This window comes from Vicugna pacos, chromosome 3 (genome assembly GCF_048564905.1).
Source record: "Vicugna pacos chromosome 3, VicPac4, whole genome shotgun sequence".
Taxonomy (NCBI): Eukaryota; Metazoa; Chordata; class Mammalia; order Artiodactyla; family Camelidae; genus Vicugna; species Vicugna pacos.
Window position 1 is genome coordinate 30,377,612 of NC_132989.1, and position 20,602 is coordinate 30,398,213.

The 20,602-nt window shown below is 37.0% G+C and overlaps 1 long non-coding RNA gene across 2 annotated transcripts in view; it reads right to left on the reverse strand.

Annotated features, from left to right (window-relative positions):
* The window catches only part of LOC140693947 (uncharacterized), a 340,057-nt gene extending 321,612 nt beyond the window's left edge, over positions 1-18,445 (reverse strand). For both annotated transcript variants that reach the window (XR_012069668.1, XR_012069670.1), the window contains exons 1-2: positions 18,103-18,445; positions 17,686-17,769 (exon numbers count right to left, since the gene is read on the reverse strand). This is a non-coding gene — a long non-coding RNA (uncharacterized lncRNA). The remainder of the gene's footprint in view (positions 1-17,685; positions 17,770-18,102) is intronic.
* Between the last annotated feature and the right edge of the window lie 2,157 nt (positions 18,446-20,602).

The following is a 20,602-nucleotide window of genomic DNA, read 5'->3' on the forward strand; positions in this document are numbered from 1 at the left end:
TTGTGAATTAGTGGGATCTCATTAGTGATTATCATTATACTTAATATTTTTCTATGTAGGATCTAAAAGACAAATAAATCTACATATGTAACTTATCTTCCTCTTCTTCTATTTTTAAAACATAATACTTGAGAAATAAAAGAATATATGCAATGTATATATAAGAAAGCATCAAATAAAAAGGATACCTTGTAAGCCCACTAAGCATTTAGGACCTAAGAACATGATCAGCACTTTGCATCCATCAGTGTTCCTCTCCTAGTTCATCTCATTCATCCTTCCCCTCAACAATACTTTAAATTTATTAATCTCTTGCTTTTTCCTAAAGAGTTTTATCATATATACATTTTATTTATATGTGTAAATAATATACACACACATCCCTAAAAAATATGCTGTTTAGTTTTGTTTATTCCTGGGGTTTATTTGTACATGTGGGATCTCCTTAAAAACTTGCTTTTTTGTGCAAAATTAAGTTTGTATGTAATTTCTTTTATAATTTTATATATGTAATTTCTTGTAGCCCTTCTTTATATAGTATTCCATTGTGCACCTATAATACAATTTTTTTATCCATTCTCCTGCCAATGAACATTTTGGATGTTTCTAGTATAAATAGTGCTACTGTGAACATTCTTTTTTTTTAATTGAAATATAGACAGTTTACAATGTGTTAATTTCTTGTGTACAACATAGTGATTCAGTTCTATATATATTCCATATATATATATATATATATATATATATTCCTTTTCACAGTCTTTTTCATTATAGGCTATTACAAGGTACTGAAAAAAAAAATCCAAGGTATTGAATATAGTTCCCTATGCTATACAGTAGGACCTTGTTGTTTATCTACTTTATATGTAGTAGTTAGTATCTGCAAATCCCAAACTCCTAATTTATCCCTCCACCATTACTGTATGTTCAAACACACACTAATGTTAAAATTTAGTCCAAAGTGGTTGTATCAGTTGACTCTCTCTAGCAGCATGTACTAGTTTTCACTCATTTATATACCCTCCAGGACTTGTTATTCTCAATTTAATAGATACTAATTTGAATCTTCCAAATTTCTAATGAGGCTGAGTATATTTTTGGGAATGTTTATTCACCAATCATCTGCCTATGTTTATACTCATTTTCGTACCCAATTATTTGTCTTTCTCTTATTGATTTTTAGCCATTCATCACATACTCTGGTTAATCCTTTGTTAGTTTTATTTTTTGAGCCTATATTCTCCAAGTTTGTCACTTGCTTTTTGAATTTTTTACTCTGAATTCTGATGAACATTAAGTTGTTCATTTTAATATAGCCAACTTTATCTGTTGTTTTTATGGTATAATCTATGTTAAAGACAGAAAGCTATTATTAAATATATTCTTTATGATGTTTAAGGTATTTTCTTTCACTTTTATGTACCTAATCAGCTAGAATTACATTTTGTGTATTTTTTCAAGATCCAAGGACACTCATTTCTGTCTCATTTATTAAACAGCTATTCCTTTCCCAGTGATCAAGGTGACATCTCTACCACACATAATTCCCATTTAAGACAGGCTCTCTTTCTAGGTTTTTCATTCTGTTCTCCCATTGACATCTTTTTGTTCAAAGCTGATACTCAGCCAGTATACACCCGAATAGCGTATCTACTTTTACTAGTTCTCATTTATTAGATCTTTATTCTGATTGGTCAGAATTCTATTCTGACTGCTTAGTATCAGCAGTACAAGAATCATTAAAATATTAAATATGTCATCCTAGCTTGAACCAATACATGTGAGCTTTATTATTATAATCTGTGTTGTGATAACTCATAAGGCAAATTTTCACATTATTCTCTTCCTTCAGGAGGTCTTTGCCATTCCTTGAGCTTTGTATGTCCATATAAACTGCAGAAGAGATTTTTAAGTTTCATATAAAACCTGCTGGAATTGATAGATCTGCCTTGAATTAAAAAATACGAGAATTTAATAATAAATGATTTTGTTTTTCTTTCCAGAAATATAGAATGAACAACTATTTATTCACAATTTCTTTAGTATCTTTCAAAAATATATGTTTCTTACTCACCTGGATACCAACAGTTTTGTTTTATTATTATTATCACCTACCGAGTTAAAGAGAAATGCACAACATGAGAGCTGTGAGCTTAAGTTTTATTCAGGCTCCTGCTGAGGACTACAGCCCTGACAGCTCTTGGTTAGCTCTGAGGAAAACTGCTCCAAAGAGGAAGGGGAGAAGCCAGTTTATACACCACTTGGGGCTAGGAAATGCGTGCAGTCAAGCATAAGCTTGGTGAAAGATTACTCCAAAGAACAGATGTCTCAAGTTAATGATTTTCTCTTAGATTTAATGCAAGATTAAAGAATCTGAGTTCAATAAAATTCTTCCTAAAATATACATCTAACCGAGGGCCTACCTGTTCAAAGCACAGAGTGCCTCGTCCTGTTACTGTTTTAGTTTCTTCTCAGAGTGAACTATTCGCCAGCAACCGTAGTAGGTGACGACTTAACCCCTGTGCAACTGTGGGGTGAGCAACGCCCTTTTCCTTCTTTGTTCACTCTCCTACTGAAAATGGTGTTTCCCCTAACTATATTTCTAAGCTCTATTTCTACCCTTCTTTTTTTCTGATTTATTATAACTCATTCATTTTCTGCAGTTGTTAATCTATTCAAACTTACCTGTTATTATCTTATTTTTTTTCTGTTTGTCCTATTTTTCTACACTATTGCTATTTTTTCTGTTTCAGAAATGTGTATCCTATAGTTTTTGTAGCTTCCATCCTTGAACTTTACCCCCCAAATCCTAATACTGAACAATGTATTAACCCCTCTCCAGAATAATACACAACTCTTAAAACACTTCAATCTAATCATATCTCACCTAAACTGTATGTTGTTGTTCTGTATGTCACTTTTTTGGTTTATATATATATATATATATATATACACACACAATATTTGTTTAGGTTTACATATATTTGGCATTTCATGTCTTACCAGTTCCTTCACATTTCAGATTTTCCTCTTCCTCAAAAGTATACTGTTCCATTGTAAGAAGTTCCTCACAGATAACCAAGTCTGCCATTCTGGCAGAAGCAGAATATCATATGATTAACTTTTTAAATATCCTGGCAGAATAAAGCTCATATATCTCTTCTACCTAGGATGAACACTAAATTCAAATAGTTGAGTTTTTTTCCCTAAAGTTAGAACTATTCATTTTTTAAGCAAATTCCAAAGTTGGCAGAAATATTCTCCCAGCTGGTATATGTGACAGTAGTATCAGCACCTCTAATTCCATACATTTTATAGAAGTTCATGCCTCTAGTTCTTGGCTTTTTCAAAAAGTTCTGATTTTTTTCTTGAAAACATCACTTCCTTCTACAATCAGGTGATAGACGCTTGCTTTCTGTCCAACTATATTACATCACTTATTTTATTCCTCATGTACCTCCTGTACACTGTGATCACAGTCTGAAATATTACAGAAGCACAGTGAAAATCTAACACTGACATCTTAACTCTCCTCTAAAATCACAAACAAACATGGCTTGTAAAATCCTGAGGCTGGCTCATTAAGAACTCAGAGTTGTACATCAACTATGCTTCAATAAAAAATAATTTAAAAAATCTCTCATCCCCACAAAAAAAAAGAACTCAGAGTATACAAAAATTACACACAGCCAGATGTCTTAGAGATATTAAAATGACACAGGCTTTAGATAGACTGCATTATTAGTGTGGTCCTTTCTGTCATTCAGTTTGGTCATTTATTTATCAAAGAAAACCTCAAGGTCAGCATCTGCATTCTTCACTACCTACACTGAGGTGCGAAACTTTTACAAAGTATTCACCCGGAACATAACTAGTTTCATTTCTAAAAGAACTTCCAGCATTCTTTTTTAAAATATTTTAAAAATATTTTTATTTCCCATATTGTGCTAACCTAAAGTGTATTTTCACACTTCTCTGCAGAATCACATTTTAAATAAAATTAACCCAGAAATCTTGTAGATACTTAATCAAAGCATTTGTGCTAATAAAAATATTTCTTAAAGTCTGGAAAAGCAAATGACATTAAGATTTGTTATCAAAAAGTCTGACTATAAACAAAACTCCAGGTAAGTTACTAAACTGCTGTACATATTACTATGTCTATCATACCTGGATATTCTAACATGGAGTTTTCAGTAGGTTTCCTACAACTGCCTCTCTCTTTCTCTTTCTCGGTCAGTGTCCCACCTGCCCCAGGTAATCCTACTAGTTTCAAATTGGGATTAAACACCACTGCAGAGTATGGGACCTCATTATTTGATTGGCTGCTGAAAGGCCAGACGATGCAATACAGAATCCTCAGTCCCCTTGGTATAAATACTGACTGCTAGGAAATGGCGAACAGGAGGGAACCAGTCAGATAAATAACCTCTTTTTTTCTCTCCCTCCTATAGATTACACCAAGTTCAGCTCCATTTGTATTCCCTCCCGGGGAGCCCTGTACTTGGCCAAGAAAAGATGTCTGCCGAGTGACTTGCTGTCTGTGTTACATTAGATCTCTTGCCTCGTTTCCATTTTCCCTCTCTGCCTAAAGCTTGTACTTTCTTCTCAAATTATTGTCTCCAGCTCGACTTTCTAGAAGACCCAGGCAAAGGCAGTAGTGCAAAAATTTTGCTTTACAGCAAAAATTATATGTATATACAACAATAAAATTATATCTGTAATTAGGATTTGGTAGCTAGAGGGGAAAAAACACATTGTGTCACTGTATAAGCATGTCTCTTCCTTCATTTTTCCTTAAAATTAAAATCTTTCTTATATTCTTAAACTTCAAGAGAGACCACTATTGAGTTAAGTAATATTAATTATGCTAAGGAGTCAGACTGAAATAATTTTCTAAGATTTGACTCATGGCACTAACACAAGTCAGATTTCTTCAGTTTCTAGGCAGATAATCAAAATTATGAAGTACTGTGATCTCAATCAGAAAAAGACAAAATAAGATAGAGTTCCCAGAACAAAGCATGAACAGCAACCACCTTCTGATAAAGTCTCCTCTGCCTTCCTTCTTCCTGTATGTTCCCCTCATGTGGATATATAGGTGGTTATAGTGTTGTTGGAGATGATAAAGTAATGAGCAAAAGGAGAATTAAGAAACTATTCTGTAGTGAAAAAAAAAATCAGTCTTAACACTCCTTCTCTGTCAGACCTGGTCTCAGACACTTCCTTGCTTCTATGACTTCAGCAATTCATGAAGAAACGAAAACATCCAAAGTTTTCTACGATAAGTTGCCTCTGCTTTGCAGATTTATATTTTTAGTAAGGGCTCCAAATAAAAGAGGGCTTGTATGGTAGTAAGGGGTATGTTTCAGTTGAAAGATAAATAAACTGAAGTCCAAAGAAGTTATTTCCCTCAGTTATGTCTAACTCTGAAGCCTCTGTTTCATTATGCCACATAGAGTAAGTTAGTGTAAAGTGAGGGGCACAAATGAAAATCTTCTCATATCTAACTTTATTCTATAAGAGAAGTCACAATGTTTGTGGAAACTAGGAAATCAGTTTTGATAATTTTCTTTAAAGATATGAGTTATTTTATGAGAATGGTATACTTTCCTAGTAAGACCTCACCCTTACTGTTTTTCTAAGGTATCATTAGGTGGCAATGGATGGTTCTGAAAGATACAGTCTAATTTAAGGTAGCTTTTGTGTTGAAATGTCAAGGTGCAAATCTGTAGGCAAAGGCTGCAGAAAGTGAGGCTTAATATATTGCCAAAGTTTAGGCGTAAGTCAGCGGCTTGTGAAATTGCAATCCTCAACACCTTACTCTTCAAACAATGGTCCTGGGATCAGCAGCATTGATATCAGCTAAAAGCTTGCTAGAAACATAGAAATTAACACCTTATTCCTGACCTATTATACTGGGACTGCACTTTAACAAGATTCCCAGGTTTAAGAAGGAAAGCTTTAATAGACTATATAGAAACGTTGGGTTCAACTGAAATCAAAAGAAGAAACATGAAACCAATCCTTGCCCAATGTAATTTTTGCTGGAAGCAAGATGAGAAAGAAAAATTGTTTCCAGTGTATTAGTCAGGGTATTCCGGAGAAACAGAATAGGATATATGTGTATCTTATAAAGACATACACATAGATCGATCCATCTATACAGCTATGTACCTGTGCTCAAACTGAAATACCGTCTCTCCCTGGGTCTTGAGTTTAATAGAGCCAACCACCACACTGTGCTTGCAGCTCATCTTGGGACTTGTCAGCCTCTGTAACTGCATGAGCCAATTCCTTCTAATAAATCTCTTTATATATATACCCCTCTCTCTCAGTCTCTCTAAATAGCTAGATATCTATCTATCTGTCTATCTATCTAAACATATTTTGAGAGAGACAGAGATTTATGAGATGATACTGGCTCATGTGATTAGGAGGGTAAGTCTTAAGATTTGCATTCACAAGTTGGAGACCCAGGAGAGCCAATGGCATAGTTCCAGGCCAAGTCTGAAGGCCTGAGAACCAGGAAAGGCAAAGGTATGCCCATCCTGAAAGCCAGCAGGCTCAACAACTCAGTAAGAACTGATGTTTCAGTTCAAGTCTGAAGGCAAGAAAAAAACTAATGTCCCTGCTCTAGGCAGTCAGGTAGGAGAAATATCCTCTTACTCAGTCTTCTTGTTCTATTCAGATCTTCAACAGACTGAATGAGGCCTACCCACTTCACGGAGAACAATTTGTTTTACTCAGGATATCATTTCAAATGTTAATTTCATCCGGAAAAACTCTCAGATACACCCAGAATACTTTTTGACCAAACATGTGGGCACTCCATGGCCAAATAAATAAAACTGACACATAAAAGTCATCGTTACACCTGATAAGATCTAAAACTAAATGAAGGTAGCACCATCAGAAAATGTAACTATAAATCACTAAAGAAACAGCCTCAACACAGCCCTGGGATTAAGAAAGCAATCTTCATAGGGTTAAGGCAGAACCTTTTCCAAGTCCAATGTACAATTTTCCACAAATTTTAAGATAAAGTAATTCATTCAAACCTAAAACAGATAGCAAATTAAATATCAACAGGCAGATAACTGAAAGACAAAAAGCAGAAGATGTGTTTAAAAAATCCAACTACTAGAAAAATACAATCTCAGTGTAAGCATTCAGCAAAATAAAACATGAATAAAACTGGACACTACAGTTTTAACTACTGTAATATTTAATTCTAAAAATTGTTCTTTAATGACGTTACTGCTTTGATTTGCAATCTGAAACCTGACATATTTCTGTGGCACAATAATATAAAAATCAGGTATTGTTTCAGGTTTGATCTTTTGGAGCAATTTTTATTTTGAAGCAATTTCTAGCTGAAAAGAGTAGTACATAAATATAGGTACTCATGAACATGGATAAAATCTTACAGCGTGATTTGTATTTTTAGGGAACCGACACCTAGAATTTCTGTTTTTAATATTTTTCTGTTTAGTTTTAGTAGTATGTGGTCCTAAAATTCAGTAACATCCACTAGCAGTTTTTCATTCACACTTTCAAACCTATGAGAGAAAACTGAACTGGAAATTAATCGTTTATTTCCACAAATTTTGAAATCAAAGAAATCGTTTTTTTGAAAATTGGTTTTTAACCTATAAATTTCTGGAATACAATTCAAGCCATTACTTTCATTTTGAAAACCAACTTCTGCTCAGAAAAGACCAGTTTGTTCCCTGCCTAATGAGGTTCCCAGAGCCCTAATTACCCCAGGAATGAGCAAATTAAAACAGACATTGGTGCACGAGTGTAAACTCTTTTGAAGACCTTGCTGAGAAACAGTTACAGGATTTCAATAAGTTAAGATGTTCATCCAAAAATTTTTGATCCAGTCTTCACTAGTTAACTGATTTTCATTGCTTTAAAATTTCCATGAAAGGATTCAATACCACTTCATAAGAAAACCACCTAACCTCAGTTTAATACAGCCAGCCACGAAGCACTGCAACTGTGCTTGCAGTTCATCCATCAAGACTGAACTGTCTCTAGTTTAAGCCAGGAGAACACATCTAAGACAACAGTATCTGCTCCTACCTAGCATCTCTATACCTTTCCTTTCATCCCAAAATATCCTGATTCTTTTTTTTTCCTAGAAAATAACCCTCTTCTAAGTGTTCATGTATTTCAGGGGAAAGTGATCCAACTTCCAGTTTCCAGGGCAGGCTTTACTGGTCTTAATGTAATTCCTCTTTCCAGAACTGGTTTTAGTAAAGGTCTCTCATCTTCCACTGAATACTTACATTTTTTTAAAAACGTGCTCAGCACCTCATCACTCAGGCATCATGATAAAGCCTGAGTATAAAACTGACACTGAGGACGCATATGGTCTTTAATGACCCACTGAGATACTGAATCCATCAACCCTAAAACGCCCTTTCTCTGGACTTTCTGCATATGAAATTATGTATCCTATTTTTAAGCAAATTTGAGTAGGAATTTCCTATTCTTTGCAGCTGATAGAATTCTGTATGATATATGAAGCTTTTACCTTGAATTTTTGAACAAAATTCCATCTTGGTGAATGATGTGATAAATTTACGTTCATTCCACTTTGCACAATGTTGTCTCCTTGAATTTAAGTTCTAACAAATCTCGTGTTAGAAGAAACATCCTTGAGCTGTACCATCTGTAGGCACTCTTACCAGTTTTGACCAGTCTATGTTAAAATTTATAAGACGCTTTTCAAAACAAAGATTAGATCAGTTCCTAATGCAGTGCTTGTCATGGACACCATGTCCCAATTTTTCTGATCACACAAGAAGCTGCCAGAATAAACACTGTTGTCTAGGTGGAATTATTTATATCTGTATTCTCAACACCCACTATAGAAAAATACCACGAACAATTTTTTTTTCAGGCAACTATTCTGGAAGTTCTCAGCTAACTCTTTAACATACTGATAAGTAGCATTTCTGATAAAAATTAAATTAAAAATTATTATTTGTGGTTTCACCATTTGCTGCATTCAATACATGCTCTCATCTATCAGAAGTTTTAAATACCTAAAGAATAATTTTACTTAAGTTATAACTGCATTCCACACTAGTATTCATTTTTTTCACACATAGGAAAAAAACACTTGTTGAAATTATAGTTTTTTATATCTTGGGCATTATGGCTTAAATCGTGAATATTTTCAAATATTTATAATTCTGACCAAAATAATTGTTTCATAAAAATATCTTACTCGGCATTTTTCTGTCACACACATTTGGTTTGCACACTGAACGAGCCGTATCCTGTTCAATCGTAGTAAGAAATATGTGCTCTCCTATTTTTTTCTTAAAAAAATATATTGCTCTCTCACTTTTATGTTCCAATTTTGAGAGAGAAACAGTTCCCTGAGCTGTGCTGCAACAGAGCAGGAGCACAAGCACAGTGGTAAATGACAGCTGACCGCACTGCTTCACTGTCAAATAAACACCAGGAATGGAAGGGAGTGCGGAGAACCAGACTGCGTGACGCAGGCGAAATGGGCCATGGCTATCAGCTCCGGCTAATGTGTGCCTCCTTGTAAGGTGACCCAAGCGTTTGCCAGAGTCTGAATTTTCACCAGAGAACGGGAGTCATGGTTTTACGTGAAACCCTCAATTTTACATGATGGCAACCAATTCAAACCTGTAAAAGCCTTCTTTGGCTCAACACTGTACAAACCATAAAAACCTTCTCAGCAACCCATGTATAAACTTTGAGCTCTAAGCGTGAAACCACAGGTCTAAACTTTAATAAATGAAGATAAAAATATATCAGGGAGGTGTGACCAGGGAACCACTAACTAGGCTGTGAGCTGAGAAGCTTCAAGACATGGCTTTGACTTTTACTTTTATAAATGATATACACGCAAGCACTTGGAAGGGTAAAATGGTAACAAAAGGTTTACTGTCACGAAAAACAGCAGCCCTTTCTCCCACTCCACCTCCATTTCTAGCTGTGATAGGAAACTTTCAACTACTTTAGTCACTTATTTTGATATTTATCTCTTGAATTATAGAACATGGTTGTTTATGTTATTTTTAAATTTTCAGTCATAGGTGGTTTCTACTGACCTTCTGTTATGAAAGTCACTATCCCCTATACCTATCACGTTCTTGCAAACATACACTTGTACACACTTTTCCCTGCCATCCTTCCATTGTATTTAGAATGGTAGAATTACACTTTGAATATATGAGAATATATAAGAATATATAAAGGCTATTAATAGCTGAGCCCTTTAGTGTAACTACTTTCCCTTTCTCATATCTTTTTGTTTTTCCTTGAATTTATATACTTTATTTTTTTCATTTTGCTTATTTTTTATTCACTTATCACCAACTCATCCTCAAAGACTCCCCTAGTTTTCTCAGTATCTTAAAGCATATTAAGTCATCTATCAATCTCACATTCTTGGAAGCAACCTTCCCAGAGCTTTCTGATCTTCCTCAATGTGACTGAGTTTCTCCCCCGTCTGTCATTGCTGAATTTCCCTTTCCCACCCTCTTGGGAATGCATTTTGCTTCTGGGGGGGGATACATCTGCTTCTGCACTCCCATGTCATCCTTGTCCTTCAAAGACACTCTTCATTTTGTTGAGCACCTTTTCTAGCAGCTTCTTAAGAATGAGTGGGAGAGAATCCTTAAGATTTTATGTCTCAAATATATGAAAATGTCTTAAGAATATCTGCATACTTGCTGGTAATGTGGATGAGTATGGAAATTTGGAGATAAAATTAATTTTCCCTCAGATAGAGAGATTATTGCTTTACTCTGTTATCTTATAGAATTCAGAATTCTGAAGCCATTTGATTTTTTATTCCTTTATAACATTTTTTCCTGTCTGGAAGCTTACAGAATCATCTTATTTATTTTAAAAACTTCCCCCTCTACCCTTCTATTGAGTTATTTTAGCTCTGCTATATTTTAAATTTCCGAGATCTTGCTTTAATTTTTTAATGTTCTTTTTCATGATAACTTGCTTGTATTTCATTTGGGGAATTTTGGTTTTCTTATAGCTTTCTTTGGTTTTTTTGCATGTGCTTTTCTTCTTGTATTTTCTGTTTCCTCTAAGTCTCTTTTGTTCTGATTATTTTTTTCTACTTTTTCCTCTCCCTTTCAGGTTAGATGCTTTCCTTGGATGTTTGGTACTCCTTGTTTATCTGCTGGTTATTTATGTGGAATGGTCTAAAATTAGACTGGAAGCTCTGAGCACATAAATACAAGGGAACAAAGTGATCTGACCAAACTGGTTCATTTTAGAAAAACTTTGCTGTCAGTATTTTTAGAACTTTGTTCTGGATTTTCCAGAGGAAATTCTTCTAAACTACCTAGAAGGTAAAGACCTGCATTCCAGCTGAAGAAGGCAAGAGGTTTCATGGTCTCTGTGTGTGGTATGCAAACTAGAGTTAATTACCCCTCTCTGGGTTGCAACACAGCACCCCCCACCCCCTCTCAACAGTGCCTGGTAGTACCTCCCAAGTAAATCACCCACAAGTAAAAAATCTCCAGCATCTTGCGGTGAGGAATGGGGAGAGGTGGAGGGGATGGGGACAAATGTTTGCCTATGTGGTATGGGGCAAGGGATTTACAAATCCGGCTTCTTAAAGACTGTTAACCAAGTTTCCTTACCTTAGTCCTACTTTCCTATACCCGCTAGAAGTTCCCAGCCCAACAGCTTTCAAAGCTTTGAGTAATTTTCTATTCTGCTTAAATGCTTATGACTTATTCAAGTAAGATCCAGCATCTATACTTTTGATACTTTTTCTCCTCTCCCACTGTCCATGTCCTTGTGAGTTTATGCCTATTAAAGATGGATATGTTTAATCTCCACCTTTAACTAGGTGCAGATCAGCCCTCTTAAATATACTAGAAACCACTATGGTTTTGGTTGAGCCCTTAACCTTGCAGGCTCAGGGAGTAAATGGTGATGATAATGATGACAGTGATGCTAGGTAATTAAGTACTTATTCTGTGTAACATACTCTGCCAAATGCTTTATAGGGAAAAATATCTTCAAATATACTAAAAAACAGTATAAAGTTGGTATTAGTATCCATATTTTCATGTTTTGTCTTTGGGGGAAATGTGGATTAGATACTAAAAAAAGAACCTTTCAGCAGCGAATTATTTTCTTACCATTGTTTTTTTCCCGATCATTTTCTCGTCTTGTTGCAGTGCCTACAATGCAATAGGATATTGTATAGTAGTAATCATTGCTTATACCTAGCTTTGATAGGAATGTTTAAAATGTTTTACCTCTAATTTCCTCTAATTATGATGTTTGTTGTAGATTTCTGATACAGCACCTTTTATAAAGGCCGTTTCCTTCCACTTTTAGGTTGCTAAGTGTTTTGTTCATTCAGCTGTCAAATTAGGACTTACTGTATTTTATCAGTTTTTACTAATTCAGATAACCAGATTGTATATTTACACTGATAGTATAGTCAAGTATATTAGCAAATTTCCTAATGCTGAGCCATCTTTGGGTTTCTACAATAAAACGTATCTGCTCCTAATATGTAATGATTTTACTCTCTTGAATTTAGGATATTTGTAATTGTCTTCATAGCTAAAATTTAATGACAGTCTTCAGTTTGTGTTATATCCTTGACTGATTTTGGCCTGCCACATGAAATGAGTTGGAAATATTTCAGTTCTTTTCTGTATCAGAACTGCTCGAATCAGGAATTATCTGTCCTTTAGAGACTGATTAAAACTCATCCTTCTGGGTCTAGTTCAAATATGAGAAACAGATCTTTAGTAGCTTTCCAAATTCTCATCCCATACTTATCAATCCAGAAAACAGATATTTTTATACTGATTTTGGTAGAAAATCATCTCCTGTTTTTCCAAATTAACTGATACACAATATTGAAAATAATTCCATTAAAAGTTTCAAATAATAAAAAGTACATAAAGCACTTAGAATAATGCCATCATAAAGTAGTCGTTGAAAATTATAATTATTAATCTGATGTGCTATATGTTTATTTGTGTAATTATTTTATCTGTTCTATATAATTACATACACATGTGTATGTTTGTGTGTGTGTTTTCAAGCAAGTCCTTCTAAAATTATGCAGACCAAGATGCCTTTTTGGTCCTTTAAAGCAATTTTGCTTTTTTGTTCATTGAAAGCTTATTTCTTAATGGAAAATCTTAGTTCTCTCAATCAAAATTTTGAGGGAAATAAAAGCCATAAACCCTACATAATGACAACAATGAACAACTAATGTAGAGTTTCTGATCCAATTAAGGATGGATACCTAGTTTCAGATGTGATTTTTTAAAAATTTACAGCTCGTAGGAAAAAGTTACATTTACTTGCTTCCTTATTCCTAGAAAAAATAACATATATACACATATAAATTATTATTTATTTAGTAAATCCTCCATGTCAAATGCTGTACTAGTGATATGCAAAAATGAGTAAGATATGGTTCCTAGTATCTGACTTGCTCAAAAGTTAGTGAGGAAGACTGACGTCAATACATATCTATAATGCCCTGTGGCAACATTGTCGAATATCAGAAAAAAGATATGTACAAATGTTGTCAAAAATGCAAATATGGAACAAAATTATTCTACAAGTTGTAAATGGTGTGGGGATGTTGGAGGAAGAGATGAGATGTCCCCAGCCTGACACTCATTGACAGTTTCAACAGGTTAAGACTCTCTTATTTTCCCAGGTCTCATTAGCCACACGTAATAACCTCAGTAATATTTGGCCCCAAGTCCTATCCAGTTTTGTTGGAGAAACAGCCCTCCACCTATTCATGCATGTTCGTTATTGACTGTCTCTTTTTTTCGAAAGAGGCAGGAGAACCTCCTGATTGCCCCCTCTGGAGAGGGCATGCTAGAGCTGCCAGTAACACACGATCAGCACAAGCTCCACTTCCGCAGGTCCAGTTTTCAACCCTAGAACCAGGACTCTGGTTGCTGCCCCCACTTTTCATCCTTCATTAGTTCCATCCAAAAGCTACTGTCCACACATTATTTCCACTAAAGCCACTGCTTTATCTGTAAACCAGAGACGTCCTTACACAGTGCAACACCATTCAGGCAAACCCAGAGTTTATGTCCACCCTCTTATATATCTGAGCTTTCCTGAAGTCTTTTATAATCTAAGTCAGATTCTACATCACTGCTCTGCTTATAACCTCTAAAAGGCTTCCCATCTTCCTAAGAGTTAAAGCCAAAGTCACTGCACCTTGCAATGCCCTCTGTGACCTGGCTCCTTACTACCTCTGAGGCCTCATCCCTCACATCTTCAGCCCCCACTCCTGCTTTCTAACCAGTGTGTCTCTCTGCTGTTCCTCCAACTTCAAGTACAATTCCACCTTAAGACACTACTTGCTATTCCCTTTGCCAAGGGAACACTTATCTCAGGTATCAGTCTGTTCTCACTTAATTTAAATCTCCACTCAGTTGTCACTGTGTTAGAGAGGCCTTCCCAGGTAACCATGTATAGAAGAGCAACCTCTGCTCACTCTGGCACTACCTTTCTTACCCTGCTTTACTTTTCTTCATAGCACATAACACACTCTGCCATATTTGCCTGTTCTGTTGGTTTTCTGCTTCCTCCAGTGGGATATGGGCATGGTACTTTGTTCTGTTCACTGTTTTATCTCTAGCCCCTGGAATAGTACCTGACATTTAGTAGTTCTTCATTAAATACTGCTGAAAAACTGAATATCCAAGACATTTGATACTTTTCTTGCACTGGTCATTAGACTCAAATTTGCACAGCAGTTCACAGCCACAGCTGGTTTGTTTTGTATATCACACTGCCACATCTGTGAGTAACGAGATTGTGCAGAACCCCAATATGAGCACATAAGAATTAAATGGATAAATAAAGGCATACTGTTGCATAGAACAAGACACATTTCTAGACAAGAGTATGCTTAGAGGAGTAAAGGATATACATTTTGTAGAAAACTAAATACATACAGACATCTTCTGTCCATTTAGTTATTCAGAATGTCAAGAGTGATAAGTAAGTTTTTAAATATATTGGAATTTGGGGAACCTAAGTAGACTCTCCTCTCTTTTACACAATTGATCTTACTCAGTAGCTAGTATGTGCCATCTTTATAATTCAAGCCTGTTTAATTTTGCCTAGGATATTACGAGACCTGGTTTATAATGAATAAAATAATTTAGAAGCAAAATAAAAAGAAGTAATAATTTTTCCAAATATCTTTCCCCAGGGAAAGTTCTGCTTGTTAATACTAGCCTGAGTTGATCTGAAGGCTTATTAAAAGAAAATGAAAGATTTGCAAATGGTTCTGTTTGTTTTACGTAGGAGGGGAATGCATTATTTTTATTCTCTAGGGGGGAAATATGCAACAATTTGATTCGACTCATTCCACTACAGAAGCCAGAAGCAATTTCCTCATAAGCATTTCCATTCTTTTCCTCCAAGTCCTCTATTAAGTATTAAGACAAAAAAAAAAAAAAAAAACAGGGGCGTTAGATGAATATGAAACAAAAGAGAATATTTAGATTATTTAGGTTATCAATATGATCTACATGATTTCTACCTTTCTGAATTTACTGAGGTTCCTTAGTGGCCTAGTAAATAATCAGTTGTTTTAAGAGTTTCATGGGACTACACAAAGAAAAAGTACTCTCTATCGTCAGGGTATAGTGTTTGAGATTTACTGATTAGGTCAACCATATGATTTATTATATTACATGAACTCTTACATATTTTGGTCTATCTCATCAATCATGCACTGACAGAGTTTACTTAAATTCACCTACAACTACTATGAATTTCCAGTAGCATTTCTGCTTTACGCTTTTTTGTGGCGTGACAGTTGGTAAATAAAGATGCTTGAAAGTTATAACCTTATTCTAGATTGCACACTTCATCATTTACAGGGGCACGCCTCTTATTTAACATTTTACCTTGAGTAAAACTCACCCACCAAGCCCATTACTTTGTTAAATATCCAAATTCATCCTTCATTCCATTAGTAATTACTTCCGTATCTGGGTATTTTTTACTCTTCTAAATTGAGTCATAGTGCTACTCTATCATACTGAAAACTCAGGTTGAATGATAAATAAAAGCACTACCAACACACTTTAGATGAAATAGTAAGGGAATGGGAAAAAAGGGGGTGACTGATTAAATACAGAAATAACAAAAACAAGCAAGCAAACAAACAAAAATACCATGGGTCATTGTTACAGTTCTTTCTTCAACTGGTCTGAAGTGATAGTTATTTACAACTTCCATGTTCCTCAGCTGGTAAGGCTGCTACACAAACCGTTCTCCCTGTGGGGCCTGAGCCTTGGTAGATTTTAAAATAATGATGATAATAATAGTAATTATTATTATTATATTATTGGTCTATTTGAAACTCTATGAACATTTTAAACTGGATGTAGAAGCTGTAAGAGGCATCACAGAGAAATTCCTGGGTTTTCCCCCCGTCCCCCACTACGTAATAACATCAATCACATTCATCTTGGGTCAGTCACCACAGACAGTCTATCAATTCCCTTCTTTCCTCAATCCTTTGAGGACAGGAAGAACCCCAACAGTTAACCGGCAGCCTCAGCATCAAGGTCAACTGAACCATTATTTTGTGAATGCATTCCTGCCTTGGAAACCAAAAATTCCAAACCTGCCAAAAGCACAGTTTAGAGAGAATGAAAGCAAATCTGTAGACGAGGGTCATTAGGAGAAATGAGGAAAAGTAACAAGCTCTTGGTGGCTATATTCTGCCTATGGAAAAAAAGAATCAGAGTTCGGTTACTTGCTTCGAGCACAGACAGCATCCTGCAGGACAGCACCTCAAAGTTATCAGCTGTTGTCAGCTGGTGTTACAGGAAGTAATGTACTGACCACTGCACCAGTTTGTAATGAATCCCTTAAACATCAACCTGCTTTCTTACTTTTTCACCATAAAATAATTTCTTTGTTAAAAGCAGTGCATAACGGATACAATGATGGGAAACAAAGGATTCAGGGTGTCTAAGAAGGACAATCTATATACCCAGAATAAATGTTTATTCCAGTGGGGGCAAGTTTCTGCCCCATCCATGCTGACATGGTTGGCTGTTCGAACCTTTTCTTCCTATCGGAGGAAAGAGCGTCAGTCAGCCGTTAGAACCAGAGGCACTTAGCAGTGGGGTTAGCCAGACGAACTGTGGTGAGGGAAAGCCAAGGTTGTTAACAATATATGCAACTTTCATCTCTGCCACTGTGGCCACTTTTCTTATTAAGCCATTGAGCAAACAAGCACTGAGGTAACAGGGAAGAGTCACACAGAATCCCTAAAACGTGTCTTACCATCCACTTGATTACTGAAGGCCTGGTCTGCAACAGACGCCCCTGATGAATATTCATATGGGACACAAAGAGTCTACTCCGGCACCATTCTGACAAGACCATACTCAAAATGGGCTGAAATACTGCTTCTAGTCCTCAAATCCTGTTCCCTACAATTATCTGACCATTCCATCCAAGCTTTAGCCACTGTTCACGAATCAGTATACATTCAGATTTCTGGCCAGCTCTCTTCCAGGCCCTCCAGATATATCATCTGAAGACACAGCCAAAGGATACTACTGCTTCCTCACAGTAGTCGGATACTCCTGAGATACCGCTTAGTGCCATCATATTGTGCTCACTTACCTGCAAGTCAGCCCTCCTTCCTTCGTCAACTCTGTCTCAGGCATCTTGACGCGGCCACAGACGTACGCTGAGGAAGAGTCGGCACTGCCACGGAGTAGATGCGCTCAACATTAGAAGCACTAACCACTGAACGGCAAGCACATGCGCAGCATACAACACTTCAGCAGTCCCCGGCCTGTCGGGGCCCTCCGGGTCTGTGGGACCACGGCCAGTCCAAACCACCTGAGGGCTGCCCTGGGTGGGTCGGGGGGTCTTCCTTTGCAATACGACCTAATACTAGGGCTGCAAAAGTGAAAGCAGGCTCCGTCTGCTTGTGCTGGGCTGGCGGGCCTCTCCAGGCACCACGACTCCCAGGTGTGTCTCTCTTTCTATGACGGGTCCGTCTCACCTATCAGGGTTTCGCCGTTCCCGACATACCTGGCTTCTCAACGAATGAGAGTCTCTATTTCAGTGCGAGCGTGGACACCAGCAGCCGCTGGGTTTCCCCTAAGACTCAGAGTAACCAGGCCTCCTCTGAACCGCGTGCGGCCTGGCCTACGCTGGCTGCGGGCTGAGCCGCAGTCCCTGCTCCGAGGACCTTGCTGCGCAAGACCCGCATGCGCATTTGCCCTCCTGCCCGCGCCTCAGAGCCTCCGCCCACTGCGACCTCGCCAGCCGCCCGGGTTTCCGGGTGTCTCTTGTTGAAGGACTCCCTCACCCCGCCCCTCCCCACCCCACCATGGCAAGACTTTTGAATTCTCTGCTGCACCCCTTCCCCACAAGGTTCCCCAGCTCTGCCTTCTTGGGAAATAGGCAACATTCGGTAAGACAGGGATTGGAATTAGGCAGATGACTCCGGTCCCCCATGAACCAGGTCCAGTTATCCGGCCCCTCATGACCCTTGAACTCTTCCAGGTCTTGTTTCCCTGAGCTTCAAGGCACGTGCATGCACAGTACACACCCCTTCAGTAGGCCTTGGGTGGGTCCAGACCCCTGATACTGCCCTAGGTGGAGGGGTTCCCTCTGCCCCGCTACACAATATATTGGAACCTAGAATATTCCAACATAATTAGATACCTCAAAACTCCGTTCACCTGAAGGACTTAAAGGAAGGGACTTTCTCAGGCAAAACAAATTTAGAGAATTTGACCATCTTGAAATAAATTCCTTAATGTTTACCATGTGCTCATAGTCTAATTTTAAAGTCTTAGTAAGATGCCAGTAGTTCACAAATCCAGTTTGAAGACTGCTTTCTAGCTACAGTAAACTACTTGTGGTTTATAAACATACTTACTTCTTTCCTAAAGCTATATTAAAGAGCCTAGCTGCTCTCTCTTCTTTCAAAAAAAATTCTTCACCCTTTAGAGTTTGTTTGTTTTTTTCTGGTTCTTCATCTCAGGTGGGCTTCCCTCAACCATGCCTGTACTTAGCAAATAGTTACTTCTTTCAACTTTTTTCATTCTTGCATGTTGAGTGTGCCATCCTTTTCCTTACAGAAATCTGACCAATAGAGGTCTTATGAATTGTGTTCTCATGCTTCCTTGCACTATTCATCTATCCCACTGTTCAGGTAGCAGAATAGCTTTGATTGATTTGATTAATTCATTGATTAATGTGAAAGTTAAGTATAGACAGAAAAAAACTTAATTATGCTCTTAACAGAAGTGATCATCTTAAAAACCACAACACAATTTCAAGAGCTAGAAAAAAATTTCTTGAATTCCAAATGATTGACTCCTTATATCGAAAACTAAAGCACATTAAGTACGGGTTAACAAAATAAACCATAAAATAGAAAAAGATTCCAGACGATAATTTGAGAACACGTTTTCTGCCATTGTGGAAGGGGGAGACTTCTGCTGAATTACAGGAGGCAGACGTGGTATTTTGGAGAGAAAGATATGAAAGAAGTAAAAAAAAAAAGAAAAGAAAAGAAAAAAGAAAAAGCCACATAGGTTTGGGTGAATGTGAGAACAGATAGATGTGTTCTCCGCTTCGTGTAGCCTAAGAAAGTTCTCGTGCCTTAGAGGCACCTGCATCTGTACAGCACCCAGGCAAGGCTGAGTGAATGATCTAGACAGATGGTCCGGAGAACAGACTCCTGGAGTCCTTTACGCCCCATAGCAGTGAAGGAAAGCATTCGCTTACAGCCCAAAGAGGGAAAGAGATAAGACTTGGAGAGGGTAAGGAGGGCAAAGAAGATACAGATTACAATGATCTGATATCTGTAAATCTATGACATTATTTGGTAGTTTAGAATGACAGGGATCAGGTAAGAAGCTTCTCCTTAATAGAAGGCAGAGTGGTACTGTGATATAATTGTCTCCTAGTGGCAGGATGATAATTGGCACATTAGATGCTGGATACATAACCAAGATGAGAATGAAAAGGAGGGGGGTGGGGACATGAATTGAACCTGAATTACCCAATGTGACTGATTTCTAAAGGAGAAATGACTGAGTTACTTGAATTGGCATATTTAAGTTTTCTATCAATAGCCAAAATAGTAGTGCATGATTTTTATAATTAACTTACAAAGAAGTAAAGTTCATTTTCTACTTCTAAATATTGTGGATTGTTGTAACTGGCAAGGAAGAGGTAATGGACTAAACTCCAGAGTAAAGTGGGCTTTTTAAAGGTAGGCAGGAACGTATCAGTATCCATACTTAGAGAAAGGTGCCTGGTATGGATACAGGTGGGAACGCAATGGCCGTTGGAGAAGCTTAGCATGCTGAAGGGGAAATCATCTGGGCTTTTGACAACAGCATGGGCTGGGAGAATGGATTGCATCTGGAAGAGAGTCAAATATAAGGACAAACTCCTGGGTCATTAATTCTCCTCCATCCTTTAGTTTTGCTCAGAAAACAATATAAGAGGAGGGGCTAATAAGCAGAAAGAAATCATCATAGTGCATTATCAAGGTAACTGGATTCTGCAG